The 14,739-nt window shown below is 46.3% G+C and overlaps 1 protein-coding gene across 1 annotated transcript in view; it reads right to left on the bottom strand.

The window, feature by feature from the left end:
- LOC144950095 (guanine nucleotide exchange factor DBS-like) overlaps positions 1 to 14,739 on the bottom strand; it is a 105,456-nt gene that overhangs the window by 90,135 nt on the left and 582 nt on the right. The gene's annotated exons all lie outside the window — the stretch shown is intronic.

Genomic DNA, 14,739 nt, shown 5'->3' with positions numbered 1-14,739 from the left:
CCGCCACTTGTGCACGTAGCTCTCGTGTGTGTCAACAAGGAGGCAGCCGGGCAATGTCAGAGCAGATGTGATGGGTCAGCCTAATGGACCCCGGCTCCCATCTGCCAAGTCTCGTATCGCAACCGGCTGCGACGGATGACTTCACCCCTTTTCATGAACTGCGCAGTGAGGACAAAAACAATGGATGGATTTTTCCGGATTCTCAACGGCCGTGTCTGTATGGATGTGGTTTTGCTTACACGGCGATAACTGCTGAATTCCCTCCGGAGCACAGCGGCTGCGCGTGTGTGTGTGTGCGTGGCGCTGCGTTCCGCGCGCCGTACTGGTAACCCGGTCACCCGAGTTCGATTCCCGCTCACGGCGACCAACACTGTTGACCAGAGGTGGGACAAAGTCATTGTTATGCAAGTCCAAGTCGAGTCGCAAGTCATCAAATTCATGACTCGAGTCTGACTCGAGTCCAAGTCACGTGACTCGAGTCCACATCTCATAGGTGGTACAAAGTCATTGTTATGCAAGTCCAAGTCGAGTCGCAAGTCATCAAATTCATGACTCGAGTCTGACTCGAGTCCAAGTCACATGACTCGAGTCCACATCTCATAGGTGGGACAAAGTCATTGTTATGCAAGTCCAAGTCGAGTCGCAACTCATCAAATTCATGACTCGAGTCTGACTCGAGTCCAAGTCACATGACTCGAGTCCACATCTCATAGGTGGGACAAAGTCATTGTTATGCAAGTCCAAGTCGAGTCGCAAGTCATCAAATTCATGACTCGAGTCTGACTCGAGTCCAAGTCACATGACTCGAGTCCACATCTCATAGGTGGGACAAAGTCATTGTTATGCAAGTCCAAGTCGAGTCGCAAGTCATCAAATTCATGACTCGAGTCTGACTCGAGTCCAAGTCACATGACTCGAGTCCACATCTCATAGGTGGGACAAAGTCATTGTTATGCAAGTCCAAGTCGAGTCGCAAGTCATCAAATTCATGACTCGAGTCTGACTCGAGTCCAAGTCACATGACTCGAGTCCACATCTCATAGGTGGGACAAAGTCATTGTTATGCAAGTCCAAGTCGAGTCGCAAGTCATCAAATTCATGACTCGAGTCTGACTCGAGTCCAAGTCACATGACTCGAGTCCACATCTCATAGGTGGGACAAAGTCATTGTTATGCAAGTCCAAGTCGAGTCGCAAGTCATCAAATTCATGACTCGAGTCCAAGTCACATGACTCGAGTCCACATCTCATAGGTGGGACAAAGTCATTGTTATGCAAGTCCAAGTCGAGTCGCAAGTCATCAAATTCATGACTCGAGTCTGACTCGAGTCCAAGTCACATGACTCGAGTCCACACCTCTGCTGTTGACGATTTCTGAATCGGTCCTGGGCCTCCTCCAGGTTGCCTCAAACGAGTACCTGGTGCGGTGTGTAGTAAACATCGTCACTGGGGAGACAAAGGCGGCCGTGCGTGGTGTTGGCACCACCTAACTCGTGTGCTGTTGCAGCCTTCATTAGGTGCTCGCTAACAGCACTGGCCCCGTAAGTCTGTTAAGGCTACACGGGGGATCCTTTTCTTTGTATTGTGGATAGAGTTTATAATGATTATGCAGTGTACATACATACAAGTCCTCAGAATACAATCATGGCCACCCTGGTTTGACACTTCTCGTTGTGGCAGATTTTCAACTCACCACCACCACCAGCCATGATAGATCCACTGCTGGATGAAGGCCTCCAAAAGCGGTCACCATATCTCAAGAATTCTGCGATGTAATAATCCACTCAGCATCACCTGCTGTACACGAGATGGTTCCATCGTAACATCCCGGGCTTGCTCCTTCCCTCGGCTGCCATTCCATCATTCAGCTCGACCACGAACCATTATTCCTTCCAGCAACGTGTCCCGCCGAAGCCCACCGCTAATTTTTCAGTCGGAATTATGTAATTAACCTGCCGATGGTCTCTTAATCAATGTTTTTATTTCTGTGGATATATTACGAATGAAGATGACCACGGCACCGTGCGCTTTAAGATGCGCTTCTTGCGGCCGTCTGGAACGTTCCTTCTGATATTAGGAAGCCCGCTTGGGCTGCGCCCTTTTAAATCTAGAGTGAAAACTAACTTCTTAAGAACAGCTTTTTGTTTCGATTTAAAGCTTTCGTGACTGCAGGGATTCATCTTCTTGGTTCTTTCGGTAAAGTCACGTAGAATGGAAATAATAAAATAATAAAAATAAAACATTATAAAGTAATTCTCACGACGTTTCGGCCACAACGCAAGCAGCCGTCCTCAGGTGTAGAACAGGTCTGTCGAGAAGACAGCGTCTGTCTTCTACACCTGAGGACGGCTGCTTGCGTTGTGGCCGAAACGTCGTGAGAATTATTTTATTATGTTTTATTTTTATTATTTTATTATTTCCATTCTACGTGACTTTACCGAAAGAACCAAGAAGAACAGCTTTTTGTGTTTCATTCGTAGACCTTCACCCACTCCTCCGATTAGCACCGTTGGCAACGCGAGGTGCGAAAGAAGTTCAAACATGCGTTTCTCCTGGTAACGTGTTTTTCTTTTCAGAACGTAAAGAAAAACCGAAGCAAAGTTGAGGAGACAAAACGGCAGCCAGAGGCATGACGCGAAATGTCCCGCGCCACTCGCCCCCCTCCTGTGCCACGCTGCCCATAATTGGTGCTCGTTAGCAGCGCTGGTCCCAGCAGTCAGCCTGGGCTATAAAAGTGGCGATCTCCCGTGTGAGTGATGCTTATGCAGCGGCGGCGGCGGTGTCTAAGTGACCGTTCCCAAAAGCCAACGGAAAATCTGCCCCCCCCCCTTCCCACAGCCGGTGTGACACGTGTTGATGGTTCGACAAAACAAAACATCGCGTAACGTGCAGGATTCGAATCCGGACACGCACGCACGCACGTACGCGCGCACGCACAAATGGGTCGAATCGTAAATATTTGTTATTTTTGGCTTTGCCTCAATGGAAGAGGCAGAAAAACAACCTCGGTGCCGAGCGGCAGGGCACACGTTTTCAGAGTAGAGGGGTGGGGTTTTTTTTTATTAAATACAAAAACCACAATTGAGTGAAACGTTTTTTTTTAAATCTTCCACAGACAGGCACAATGGAACGCTTTCCCCATTTGCACACGGTGCTGTGAGTACTTGGCAATTTGGCATTGGTTTTTTTTTTTACCCGGGGGTTTTCAAGGGATACGGTTTTCCCTTCTCACGAAGCTTACGAAAAGCTAAAGTGCTAAAACTTTCAGCACTGCAACCGTGTAACTGCTGGATTAAAGGCTTTCTACTCGAGCGAGCTGCAGAGGGTCCATGGCAGAGGCTATTGCGGCCTACTCTTAATAGATCTCGGTGAGGGACCTCGGGAGAGGTATGGGGCCGTCCATAAATGACGTCACGCGATTTTGGACGATTTTTGACCCCCCCCCCCCGTCGTCACAAAAAGTCAGACCCCCCCTCAAATATGACGTCACAAAGCTCTGCCCCCCCCCCCCAAAATAAAACATGCTTCAAATCGCTTTAAACTATTGTCATTGTAGTGCGTATTTAATGTGGCGCTGCACTCTCATGTAGTAGGAGAAAACATTTATTAAAAATAATATTTAATTAAGTAGAACGTGTTTATATTTATTTAAAGTTGCGCATTTTGATGTGACGTCACATTTCTACGCCCCCCCTCTCCCCAGTAGTACCACCGGTGTGTTGGACTGTAAATATTGTGGAATTGCTCTCCAACACAACGGTTAGTGCTGTACTAGGTAACGAATTGGCCACGTTCTGTTTACGTGACAAACATTTACTAATTGGCCATGCCGGGTAATGGTGGCGGGTTTAACGACACAACATTGATATTTACGCGATCTAACCCAAAAAAAAACAACTATATTGTGTATAACTCCATTTGAAATCATCAATCTCCACAAGCCTGTTCTGGAAAGGCGCAATCCAAATGGTACGGTGGCTGCGTGTGAGAATAACTCGACTAATAAGCAAGGCAGCCATCGCTCTACATTTATAAAACTAAAACAAAACAACAAAAGGAAATTATTCAAATCGGCGCCGATCACCTGCCGTGTGGACTGATCGTTGTAAGCGTGGACAATGACAAAAGAAAACAAATCCACGTTGGGATTCATAGAGGGGGGAAGAGGAGACGCACGGATCGCAAGAGGAAGGGTAGAGGACATCATCGCAGCGACTGTGATGAAGAGTTCCGTGGGTTCGGGTGGGACATTTCGCCGAATGGCAACGCAATCATTTCGTTTGTTACATATCTATTTATCTTTCTTATCGATACAAACATGTGACGTGCAGGAAGAAATAGTACACGCGCGTGCACAAGTCAGCACATACCATGCTAGCCGCACAGAAAAATGTTTTACATCTCTGCAAGAATTTAAAAACCACACAGATAAGTGATGAACCTTGCTTCCCACCAAACCCCCCTCCCCCCCGCCCAAATAAATACGCATTAAAAAATCACCGTGTACCTGCATAATCTCTATTATGAACTAACTACGACTATTAGGACGCGAGACGGAGCGATACAAATCAGCTGCCGGGCAGAATTGTGAGAGATGGCAGGCGATCGGGGAGGCCTTCATCCATCAGTGGATTGACCATGGCTTCTGATGATGATGATGACGATGAACGAAGGCAGCAAGTTGTGGAGAGGCCCTCATCCAGAAGGGGATTTGACAACGCGAACTGGACAAGTACAGTACTCGTAGCGGACCATATTATAGGACATCTGTGAAAAAAAATTACTTTATAGCTCATCAGATTCCTCCAGCATACATAAATATTCAGATTCTGATGACGTCTACCTTCAAGTGGAACCATTTTAATCGATCCGCGGACCAAGTCAATCCGCGCCCGGGATTTGAACTCGTAGGCGCTTCCGATGGCAAGCTGGGAAAGTTTGCTGCAACTTCCGCCAGCCGGCTTTGTGCTTGTTTTATTTGCCACCTTATCGAGGAATTGGGATCAAAGCAGTCGTTATAAAAATAGAGAACAAAAATATAGACAAAAATTTACAAAATATAGAACATCTATAATTTACAATACGGTCCGTGAGCCTCCCCCCCCCCCCCCCACAAAGTTAAAGATGTAAAAAAAACTAAAAGCGAAACAATAAAAGGTCGATCGCCATGGGGGATTCGCCGAAGCGACTCCGTGTGCCCCGATAATGGAGATTTGAGAGCAGTTTGGGCAGCCAAAACAACATTGCAGGGGTGAGGTCACCCATATGGGCGGGCAGGGACTCGTTATTAATAACCACGGCACTGAGGTGACATGAAGGGCTCAGGCACCGAAACATAAACTATGTTTTTTATTCGAAAATATTTTTGTTATTTTAAACTAATTTTTTAGATTTTCAAACAATTTTTTTCATTGTTTACAATTTTTATTTTATTTTAAACTATGCTTTTATTTGAAACTATTATTTTATTTTACCAGGTTAAGGCCCCACTGAGCTACATAGCCTTTTTTCAGAAGCGATCAAGCCTGCCGCAAATGATAGCTCAACGAAGTGGCTTATCGTCATGTGGAATGTTATAGCAGCAGCAGTAGCAGCCAAATGCTCTATATAAAAAAAAGTGATGTTGATTCTAAATGAGGAGGGAAAAACCGGAGGACTCCGAGAAAAATCCACTCTACCATAGGGAGAGAGAGAAAGACGCAAACTCCAAATATACAGCGAGTGTCTGGGTCGGGATCGCACCCAGGACCTCCTGCACACCAGGCTAGGGAGTTAACATCTCGCCAAGCCAGCACTGCGGACAGGCTGGGTTGAAATCCAGGTTTCAGCCGTCCGTGATTAAACAGGGTTCTTGAGTGTCGCGGAGTTGATCGTCTCAGTCAACTTCACACAAAATAAATAAATGTTAGATCTGTGTAGCTCCACTTCAATTGCCAAAAAACTCACACTTGAAAACATTTGGTTTCACCGGACGCGTGATGGCCGGACGTGTAATGAACGTTGCTCCGCAGCAGCGCATCGTGGGAGAGTGCAATTAACGTCATAAACAGGAACCCAATGGCACGATTGATTACGCGCGGTGTCCGTCACGTGGCGGCGGTGTGCGGGCAACGTTAGCCGCTGTGCCGGAGCGCAACCGCACCTTGGCAGACATCGCACGAGTGGGCAGAGGGGTTCACGGTAAAAGGTGCAGCCCTGCTATGGCTTCAGAATCAGAATATTTATTTACACTGGAGGAATCCGATGAGCTACAAAGCTCTGTTTCACCGATGTGTCAAGTAGGGGTGGATGGGCGGAAGAGGCTCGACGAGAGGAAGCTGTGGAAAGCCTCTCTTGGGGATATTTTTTGGCCTTCTCTTCCACGCCGACCAGACATCTCGGAAGAGGCTGGAGTACCATACGCGATATGCCAATCAACTCACTGACTGTGGCACATCCATCTACACTTTGTGGGTCGACAAAGGCGGAAGGATTTAACCGTTTCCCGTTCTGCAGAGGTCACAACCGGGTACCCGATACCCGTACCCTACCCGATACCCGGCAATCCGTACCCGGCCAGGTACGGGTACAGGTACCCGTTTGCGACCCTGGTGCGGCCGGGTACGGGTACGGGTAGGCCGTGAGTCACTGGTGAGTAACCGTTTGTCACTCATTTTGGGTAGAGTACGGGTACGGGTAGGGAACGGGTACACGTACCCGGCCGGGTACGGGTACGGGTACCCATTTGCGACCCTGGTGCGGCTGGGTACGGGTACGGGTAAGGAATCAAAACCCGTTTGCGACCTCTGCCGTTCCGAGACATCTGCAAGTTGCAGGGGTGGTGGTGTCCCGTTCACTGCTGAATCTGGGAACGCGCGAGCGGTTCGTGTTGATTTGATTTAGCGGCGTAGTAGCGCCGCTGATTTTAAAGACATTGTTGCTCGCCACCGAAAACCGTAGTGACACAACCGCTGCACTCGACGATAGCCCGCGCAAAACTGTGCCACACGCCCTCCGTTCCGATGACGTACGTGAACGTCATTGGAACGGAATCAGAAGACAAAACTGATGACGTAGACGTACGTCAGCCGAATGGGAAAGGGTTAAGATACTTGTACGTCGTTTAGACTGCCACGCTGGGAGAACAAAACTCCACATTTTAAAAACCTGGTTTATCCACAGGCCTGAACTAAACCTCCAGATCTCAACAGTGCTCGCTCAGCTCTATGGCCTCCGAAAACCACCCAGCCAGGTCGACGCAAGTTTAATTACATTTTTTCAACTCCACTGTGACCAAAACTCACAGCTTGACGAACGGTCAACGTCAGGGTCTGACGGTGGGCCAACGCAGACAAAGGTGGCCTGTAAGTGGCCTGTAAGAATTGGTGTTTACCCTTTGTGGCAAGAAAGCAGTTGTGTTAAGATATTAAAAAACCAAACAGAAACCCTTTGCAATGAATATACACAAGGACAATACCACTCTTCTTGGTTCTTTCGGTAAAGTCACGTAGAAGGGAAATAATAAAAAAAACATAATAAAATAATTCTCACGACGTTTCGGCCACAACGCAAGCAGCCGTCCTCAGGTGAAGAACAGGTCTGTCGGAAAAACAGACCTGCTTGCGTTGTGGCCGAAACGTCGTGAGAATTATTTTTATTGTTTCATTTTTATTATTTCCCTTCTACGTGACTTTACCGAAAGAACCAAGAAGATGAATCCCTGCAGTCACGAAAGCTTAAAATCGAGACAATACCACTGTCGGGACATTTAGAGCTCGGGGTGAGGGCAGCTACATCATGGGACCCCCCTTGCCAGTATCAAAATATAAGAATTGGTGTTTACCCTTTCTGGCAATAAAGCAGTTTGTGTTAAGATGTTAAACACCAAACTGAAAGCTCTTGCAAGGAATCTTGTCTGCATTAAGCACACATATTTGTCTTTGTGCTGGTCGCTTTGTGGCGGCGTGCTCTGGTCAAACACTGTCTGAGACTCGCGTCTAAAGAAAGCTGTCTCTGGTGTGGACCAATCAGTTTCAAAGACAATGCATCATCGTCGACGACCAGAGCGTGTTTTTTTGTATGTTCACCACAAGTGCGTGTGGTTAATGCAGACGTGATTCCTTGCAAAAGGTTGCAGTTTGGTATGTTAACATCTTAACACAACTGTTTCGTTGCCAGAAAGGGTAAAACCTATTCTTATATTTTGATACTGGCAATTGGAGATCCCATGATGATTTGAAGCTTTCGTGTCTGCAGGAATCCATACTCGTTGGTTCTTTCGGTAAAGTCACGTAGGTAGAGAAAAGTGATTATTTTTTGTTTTATTACATTTTTCTACCTACGTGACTTTACCGAAAGAACCAAAGAGTATAGATCCCATGATGTGAAGGTGGACTGCCCCATTTGGATGATGGAAAAACTAAAAAAGCGAGCGGTGCAAATTGTCCGCTCTCGCACCGGCAGTACAACGCGATTTGGCAAATATCCACACGGCACTTAGATTGCAAGTGTGGTGCAGTACCGGATTACACTGGTCAACACACTTTTTCTGGCATAAGGTATTCTAACGGTAATAAGGTAATTTTGGGGTGCCGATTCCAAATCTGGCATCAGTTTTTGTCTATGACATCAGGTTTTTGAGATATCAAATATTGCATTTTCAATAAAAACTGCAGAAGAAAAATATTAAATAAATGTGGACATCTAAATAAAATGATATTATAAACACGCTATCCTAAAAATACAGCACCATATTTTAACACTAAAGCAGTCACTGACTCGCAACAACTTGCAATCATAAGTGACAGAGTTAATTTCGGGTAAAATAAATGAAAATGGGGTATGCCGATAGCATAAAAATGAGATGTGATAGAGCAAATCTGAGATCAGATTTGGGATCAGCACCCTGAAATTAGTCTAAAACAGCTGCAAAAGTCCAGGCCAGAAAAAAATGTTTTTTTTTGTTGACCAGTGTAATCGTAGTATCACAAGTAGCTACTACACATACTTCGGGCCCCGCACTTTCAAGGGCCCCGTGCTAAATGCTTCCAAGTTATCAATTCCGGTGATTCTGCACTTGCTCTATTACTATAGTACTATACCGCCTTCGAATTTTACGAACGACTGAGTATTGAAGGTTAGCGACTTAAATTTCGATTTAAAGCTTTCGTGACTGCAGGGATTCATCTTCTTGGTTCTTTCGGTAAAGTCACGTAGAATGGAAACAATAAAAATAATAAAATAAAACATAATAAAATAATTCTCACGACGTTTCGGCCACAACGCAAGCAGCCCTCATCAGGTGAAGACCAGGTCTGTCGGGGAGACAGCGTCTGAATGAAGCGACTTGTCGTATTATCTGGCTGTATAGCAAATGAAAGCATACAATTACTTTACTATGCAAGTAAAAAATAGTGTTTTAATATTTACGTGTTTTTTTGTTTATTTAGGGTCCCTTTATAACATCATGCTACAGGCCCCGCACACTTAGCTTCATCCCGCACTGGTGTGATGCCGCTGTGAGGTTTGTGTGGTGACGCGAAAACTTACAGTGCAGAATCGAGTTACACGCAGGACAGAGAGTGAGAGAGACAGAGTCTATGCAGTACAACACAAATGCCGGGCACGGCAACAAAGAAAAGCCATCGGCCGCTTTAATGGTGCCACACGGTAACTGCTGGTCCCATCACGTCAATGCCTATAAAGGAAGTATGAATTCTAGATGTGAAGCTTTCGTGACTGCAAGGATTCATATTCTTAGGTTTTTTCGGTAAAGTCACGTAAGTAAAAAATTAAAATTAATGAAAGTAAAATAAAAAATAAAATAAAAATCACGACGTTTCGGAGGCAACACAAGCTTCCGTCTACAGGTGGAACCGTCACAGCACGATAGCTGTATTTTTTTTTACTTTTATTAATTTAATTTTTTTACCTACGTGACTTTACCGAAAAAACCTAAAAAAAGGAAGTATGGTCAGATACCCCTCCAAGACCCGTACGGCGTGGGAGGATCCCTCATCCAGCAGTGGATTATAAAGGAGCTGCACACGAATATGCTGCATCGTGTAAACACCGCACATCACCACGAGGTACCCATAGAGCTGCGTTCTTCATTGCAAGGCCCGCGGATCACTGACAGCCCCTGGTGGCCTTTGGGGCCGTCCATAAATGACGTCACGCGATTTTGGACGATTTTTGACCACCCCCCTCCCCCTTCGTCACACGGCGTCACAAAAAGTCAGACCCCCCCTCCCTCAAATGACGTCACAAAGCTCTGCCCCCCCCCCCCCAAAAAAAAAATAAAACATGCTTCAAATCGCTTTAAACTATTGTCATTGTAGTGCGTATTTAATGTGCCGCTGCACTCTGATGTTGTAGGAGAAAACATTTATTAAAAAGTATATTTAATTAAGTAGAACGTGTTGTCTATATTTATTTAAAGTTGCGCATTTTGATGTGACGTCACATTTCCCCCCCCCCTCGTCACAAATGTCTGACCCCAACCCCCCCCCTAGGTGCGTGACGTCATTTATGGACGGCCCCTTTAGTGTGGACCTGTGAACCCCCCCCCCACCCTGACAATACAGGAGGACTGAAAACACCCCCATCATCATCATCCTGCTGCTGTCAAACCCCCAACGATTTCAGATGGTGTGGCAGCCCTCACACTCACTAATGATGTCTCATCGGCGAAAGTGACCCCCCACCAGCCCCCACCCCGCCCACCCCTACCACCCCAACCACCCCAATCGCCCCCCCCCCCCAACCACCCCACCCACCGCTACCAACCCACCCGCCCCCCACCTGCCCCCCCACCCCGCCCACCCCCCTACCACCCACCCACCCCACCCGTCCCCCACCGCCCCCCTACCACCCCACCCACCCACCCCCCTACCACCTACCCCACCCCACCCCCCTACCACCCACCCCACCCGCCCACCCCCTACCACCCACCCCATCCCCCTACCACCCACCCCACCCGCCCCCCTACCACCACCCCACCCCACCCACCCCACCCACCCCACCCCACCCGCCCACTGAATATTAGTGAAGAACGCTGTCACCCATTAAAAAGTAACGACGTAATATAAGACAGCAGTTTGAACTGCCGCGCGGCATCGCGCGTGTGGTTTGAAATTTCGGAAACGGTCCTCGAGTTATTTACCACGAGGCGTCAGACGTCTAACTACCCCTCCAATGAACTATACTCCCAACAAGAGAAACGACAAATGTGTTACTTTATACAATGCGTAATACAAATTAGGGAGGTTTTACACGTGCGACTTTGCACGGAGAGAAAAGACACCGCACAGAAACAGTGGGTACATCTGTTTGTTTTAAACTTATTTTCATTTTACCAGGTAAGGCTCACAGAGAGCTGCATGGCTCTTTCTCAGAGGCGACCTGGAAACAAATGACAGCCCATTGAAGTGGCTTATCATGTCGAAATGTTTCGCAGTAAAATACTCTAAACGCGTGATGTTGATTCTAAATGTGGAGGGTAAAACCGAAGAACCCTGAGAAAAATAATCCACGCGACCACGGGGAGAACACGCAAACTCCAAATATACAGCAGGCGTCAGGGTCGAGATCGAACACACGATCTCCTGGCGATCAGATTATATTATTAAAACAATTACAAAAACGTATATCTCAGGAGTAACTGACAAATGAGCCCGTGTTTTGCAAAAGCAAAATATTAAAGTAAAATTTGCGACAGTACACAAAATTCAAACACTACTATCTTGTACTAAAGACGAATTACCGAAGTTATCAACATAAGGTGTAAAGCGGATTAATTGTTTATGTGGCAGATACTATATTGGACAGACGGGACGTAACCTCAGCGTAAGGGGCCGTCCATAAATGACGTCACGCGATTTGACGATTTTTGACTCCCCCCCCCCCCTTCGTCACACGGCGTCACAAAAAGTCAGACCCCCCCCCCCTCAAATATGACGTCACAAAGCTCTGCCCCCCCAAATAAAACATGCTTCAAATCGCTTTAAACTATTGTCATTGCAGTGCGTATTTAATGTGGCGATGCACTCTGACGTTGTAGAAGAAAACATTTATTTAAAAGTATATTTAATTAAGTAGAACGTGTTGTCTATATTTATTTAAAGTCGCGCATTTTGATGTGACGTCACATTTCTCAAACCCCCCCCCCCCTCGTCACACATCGCCACAAATATCTAACCCACCCCTCCCCAGGTGCGTGACGTCATTTATGGACGGCCCCTAAGACGAAAAGAACACTAAATAAATATTTAATTATCTCAAACACAACTGTCGGCAGTGGCAGAACAGGCTTGCCAACAAGGCCACTCAATTAATGTTAATAACGTTGAAGTGTTATGCAAAACTAATTATTACTGGCCAAGACTAATTAGAGAATCAATTGAGATTGAGAGAAACACAAATAACTTTAATCGCTCTGACATCTACAGGCTTAGTGCGGCCTCGAAGCGTATCATTAAACAATACATACAGTAGAAGGGAAATAATAAAATAATATAAATATAAAACAATTAAAATTATCACGACGTTTCGACTGCAACACAAGCAATCGTCATCAGGTGTGAAATCCACAGCAATAATTTGTTTTTACCTTATGCCAGAAAAAGTGTGTTGACCAGTGTTATTAAAGACACAAGCCACAGTACTGTAACGTGATTGTGGCCATGCAAGCCAAACTATGGGGCCCTAAAGTAGACCGCTGTAGTACTAATCACATACCTGCATTTCCCATAAATATGCTAAATTCCTCTTGATATGCAAATTCTTTTGTCAAGGCGCCCCCTTTCCCCCCCCCTTCCAACCCAGCTTATATATATGCTCCAAGCACGTGTGCTGTTTCATTCAGACGCTGTCGCCTCGACAGACCTGGTTTCACCTGAGGACGGCTGCTTGCGTTGTGGCCGAAACGTCGTGAGAATTATTTTATTATATTATATTATTTTATTACTTCCCTTCTACGTGACTTTACCGAAAGAACCAAGAAGATAGACCGCTGTAGTCTGCACTCCTTCAACGGAGGAGAAACAGCGAAGCTCCAGGAACTCTCTCTCGGCTAAATCCCTCTCGTCGTGACCAGTAGCAGACCTCTCGACACTTTGGTTCGCATCTAGCTCCCCAACAGTGCCACGCGAAATCGTAGAAAATTGCGGAACACATTCCTCCTGCGGAGGGAGCTGGTAGGAACGTTGGGTTGCTCGGTCAAAGGCCAGGGTCAACGGCGGCGTGGTGTATTCCGCAAATATGCTCGACTGTGAGGGTGGGCACAAGCCGGCGTGAGTAGGTTAAACGTTGAGTTTTATAAGGGCACCACGGGGTGACCAGCCCCTCCCCACCCTTCCTCCCCACCCAGCCCTATCCTCCCTGCACGACGGACACAACAATCCCCTGTGGGTTGGTGTAACCAGGAGGTTTTTATTAGTAGCAATGCGATGAATCTACCAGTTCAGAGTTTCTCTCTCTATAACCGCGGATCGAGCGCCGATCCTAAGACGATTATTGCCACTCAATCCATGAATTACACACACATCCAAAAAAACACGTGTATGTTAGCAATTATATTGATCGGTTCCCCTCTTGACACGCTACATTTTCTAAAAGGCAGGGGGGCAATGGAACGAAGGGCAAGGCTGTAAGCACAAGATATCTGTGCAACGTCTTGCGGAGAAGCCAAAAGCTGTCCGGCCCTATCACAGACATCTTAATCTCATCAATAATGAAACGAAAAGGGTTCTCATTGTTCATCCAGCGGAAAATCGCCGTGTTTTTTTTTAAAAATATCTCTCTCTCTCCAGGAGGGCCCTGGAAATACGGGGTGGGGGGGGGGACCATTGTTACAGAATCGGAGGGAGTCCAGAGATAATCCACGCACACTCTAAAATTTCTCGCGAGCAATTTCTGTTGCAGACAAAAGAAAAAAATACGACTCACCGATGTGGGAAGAAAAATGTTAATGACGGTAATTAACGATGCCTCCTTCGCCACGTGTCTCTCTTCGTCTATACAGTGCGCTTCAAAAAAATGCTAACACTTACACGGGACCATCGTTTTTAGTGGAAAAAGAAACGGATAAGAATATTAATAATACACTGCAACATGATAACAAATGTGATGTTCTTGGTTCTTTCGGTAAAGTCACGTAGAAGGGAAATAATAAAGTAATAAAAACATAATAACATAATTCTCACGACGTTTCGGCCACAACGCAAGCAGGCGTGCCTCAGGTGAAGAACAGGGTTGTCTTTCCGACACTTGGCTCAACAGACCTGTTCTTCACCTGAGGACGGCTGCTTGCGTTGTGGCCGAAACGTCGTGAGAATTATTTTATTATGTTTTATTTTCATTATTTTATTATTTCCCTTCTACGTGATTTACCGAAAGAACCAAGAAGATGAATCCCTGCAGTCACGAAAGCTTTAAATCGAAAAATGTGATGTTGATAGCTTCAAAAAGTCAATCTCCCCACTCGTTCGCCATCATTGTCAACCCCGTGCCTGGAATCTTCTCCAAGTGGTCTCCAGAGCTCGGAGGAAGCGCACTTCTTGCGGTATTGTTACAAATCCTCAGAAGCGTTAACATTTTTTTGAAGCAGCACGTTTATATAAAAAAAAACACGTTCAAGTATTATTGGACACAAGTCCATCGGGGAACGGGTGTGTATCTTATCAGCAACACTCGACTCCACAGCAGCAACCGCTGAACCGGTTTCTACATTCTCAACCTTATCGGCAGAGTCCGGCTTGCT

This window comes from Lampetra fluviatilis, chromosome 56 (assembly GCF_964198595.1).
Source record: "Lampetra fluviatilis chromosome 56, kcLamFluv1.1, whole genome shotgun sequence".
Taxonomy (NCBI): Eukaryota; Metazoa; Chordata; class Hyperoartia; order Petromyzontiformes; family Petromyzontidae; genus Lampetra; species Lampetra fluviatilis.
This window is presented reverse-complemented; position numbering and strand designations above follow the sequence as displayed.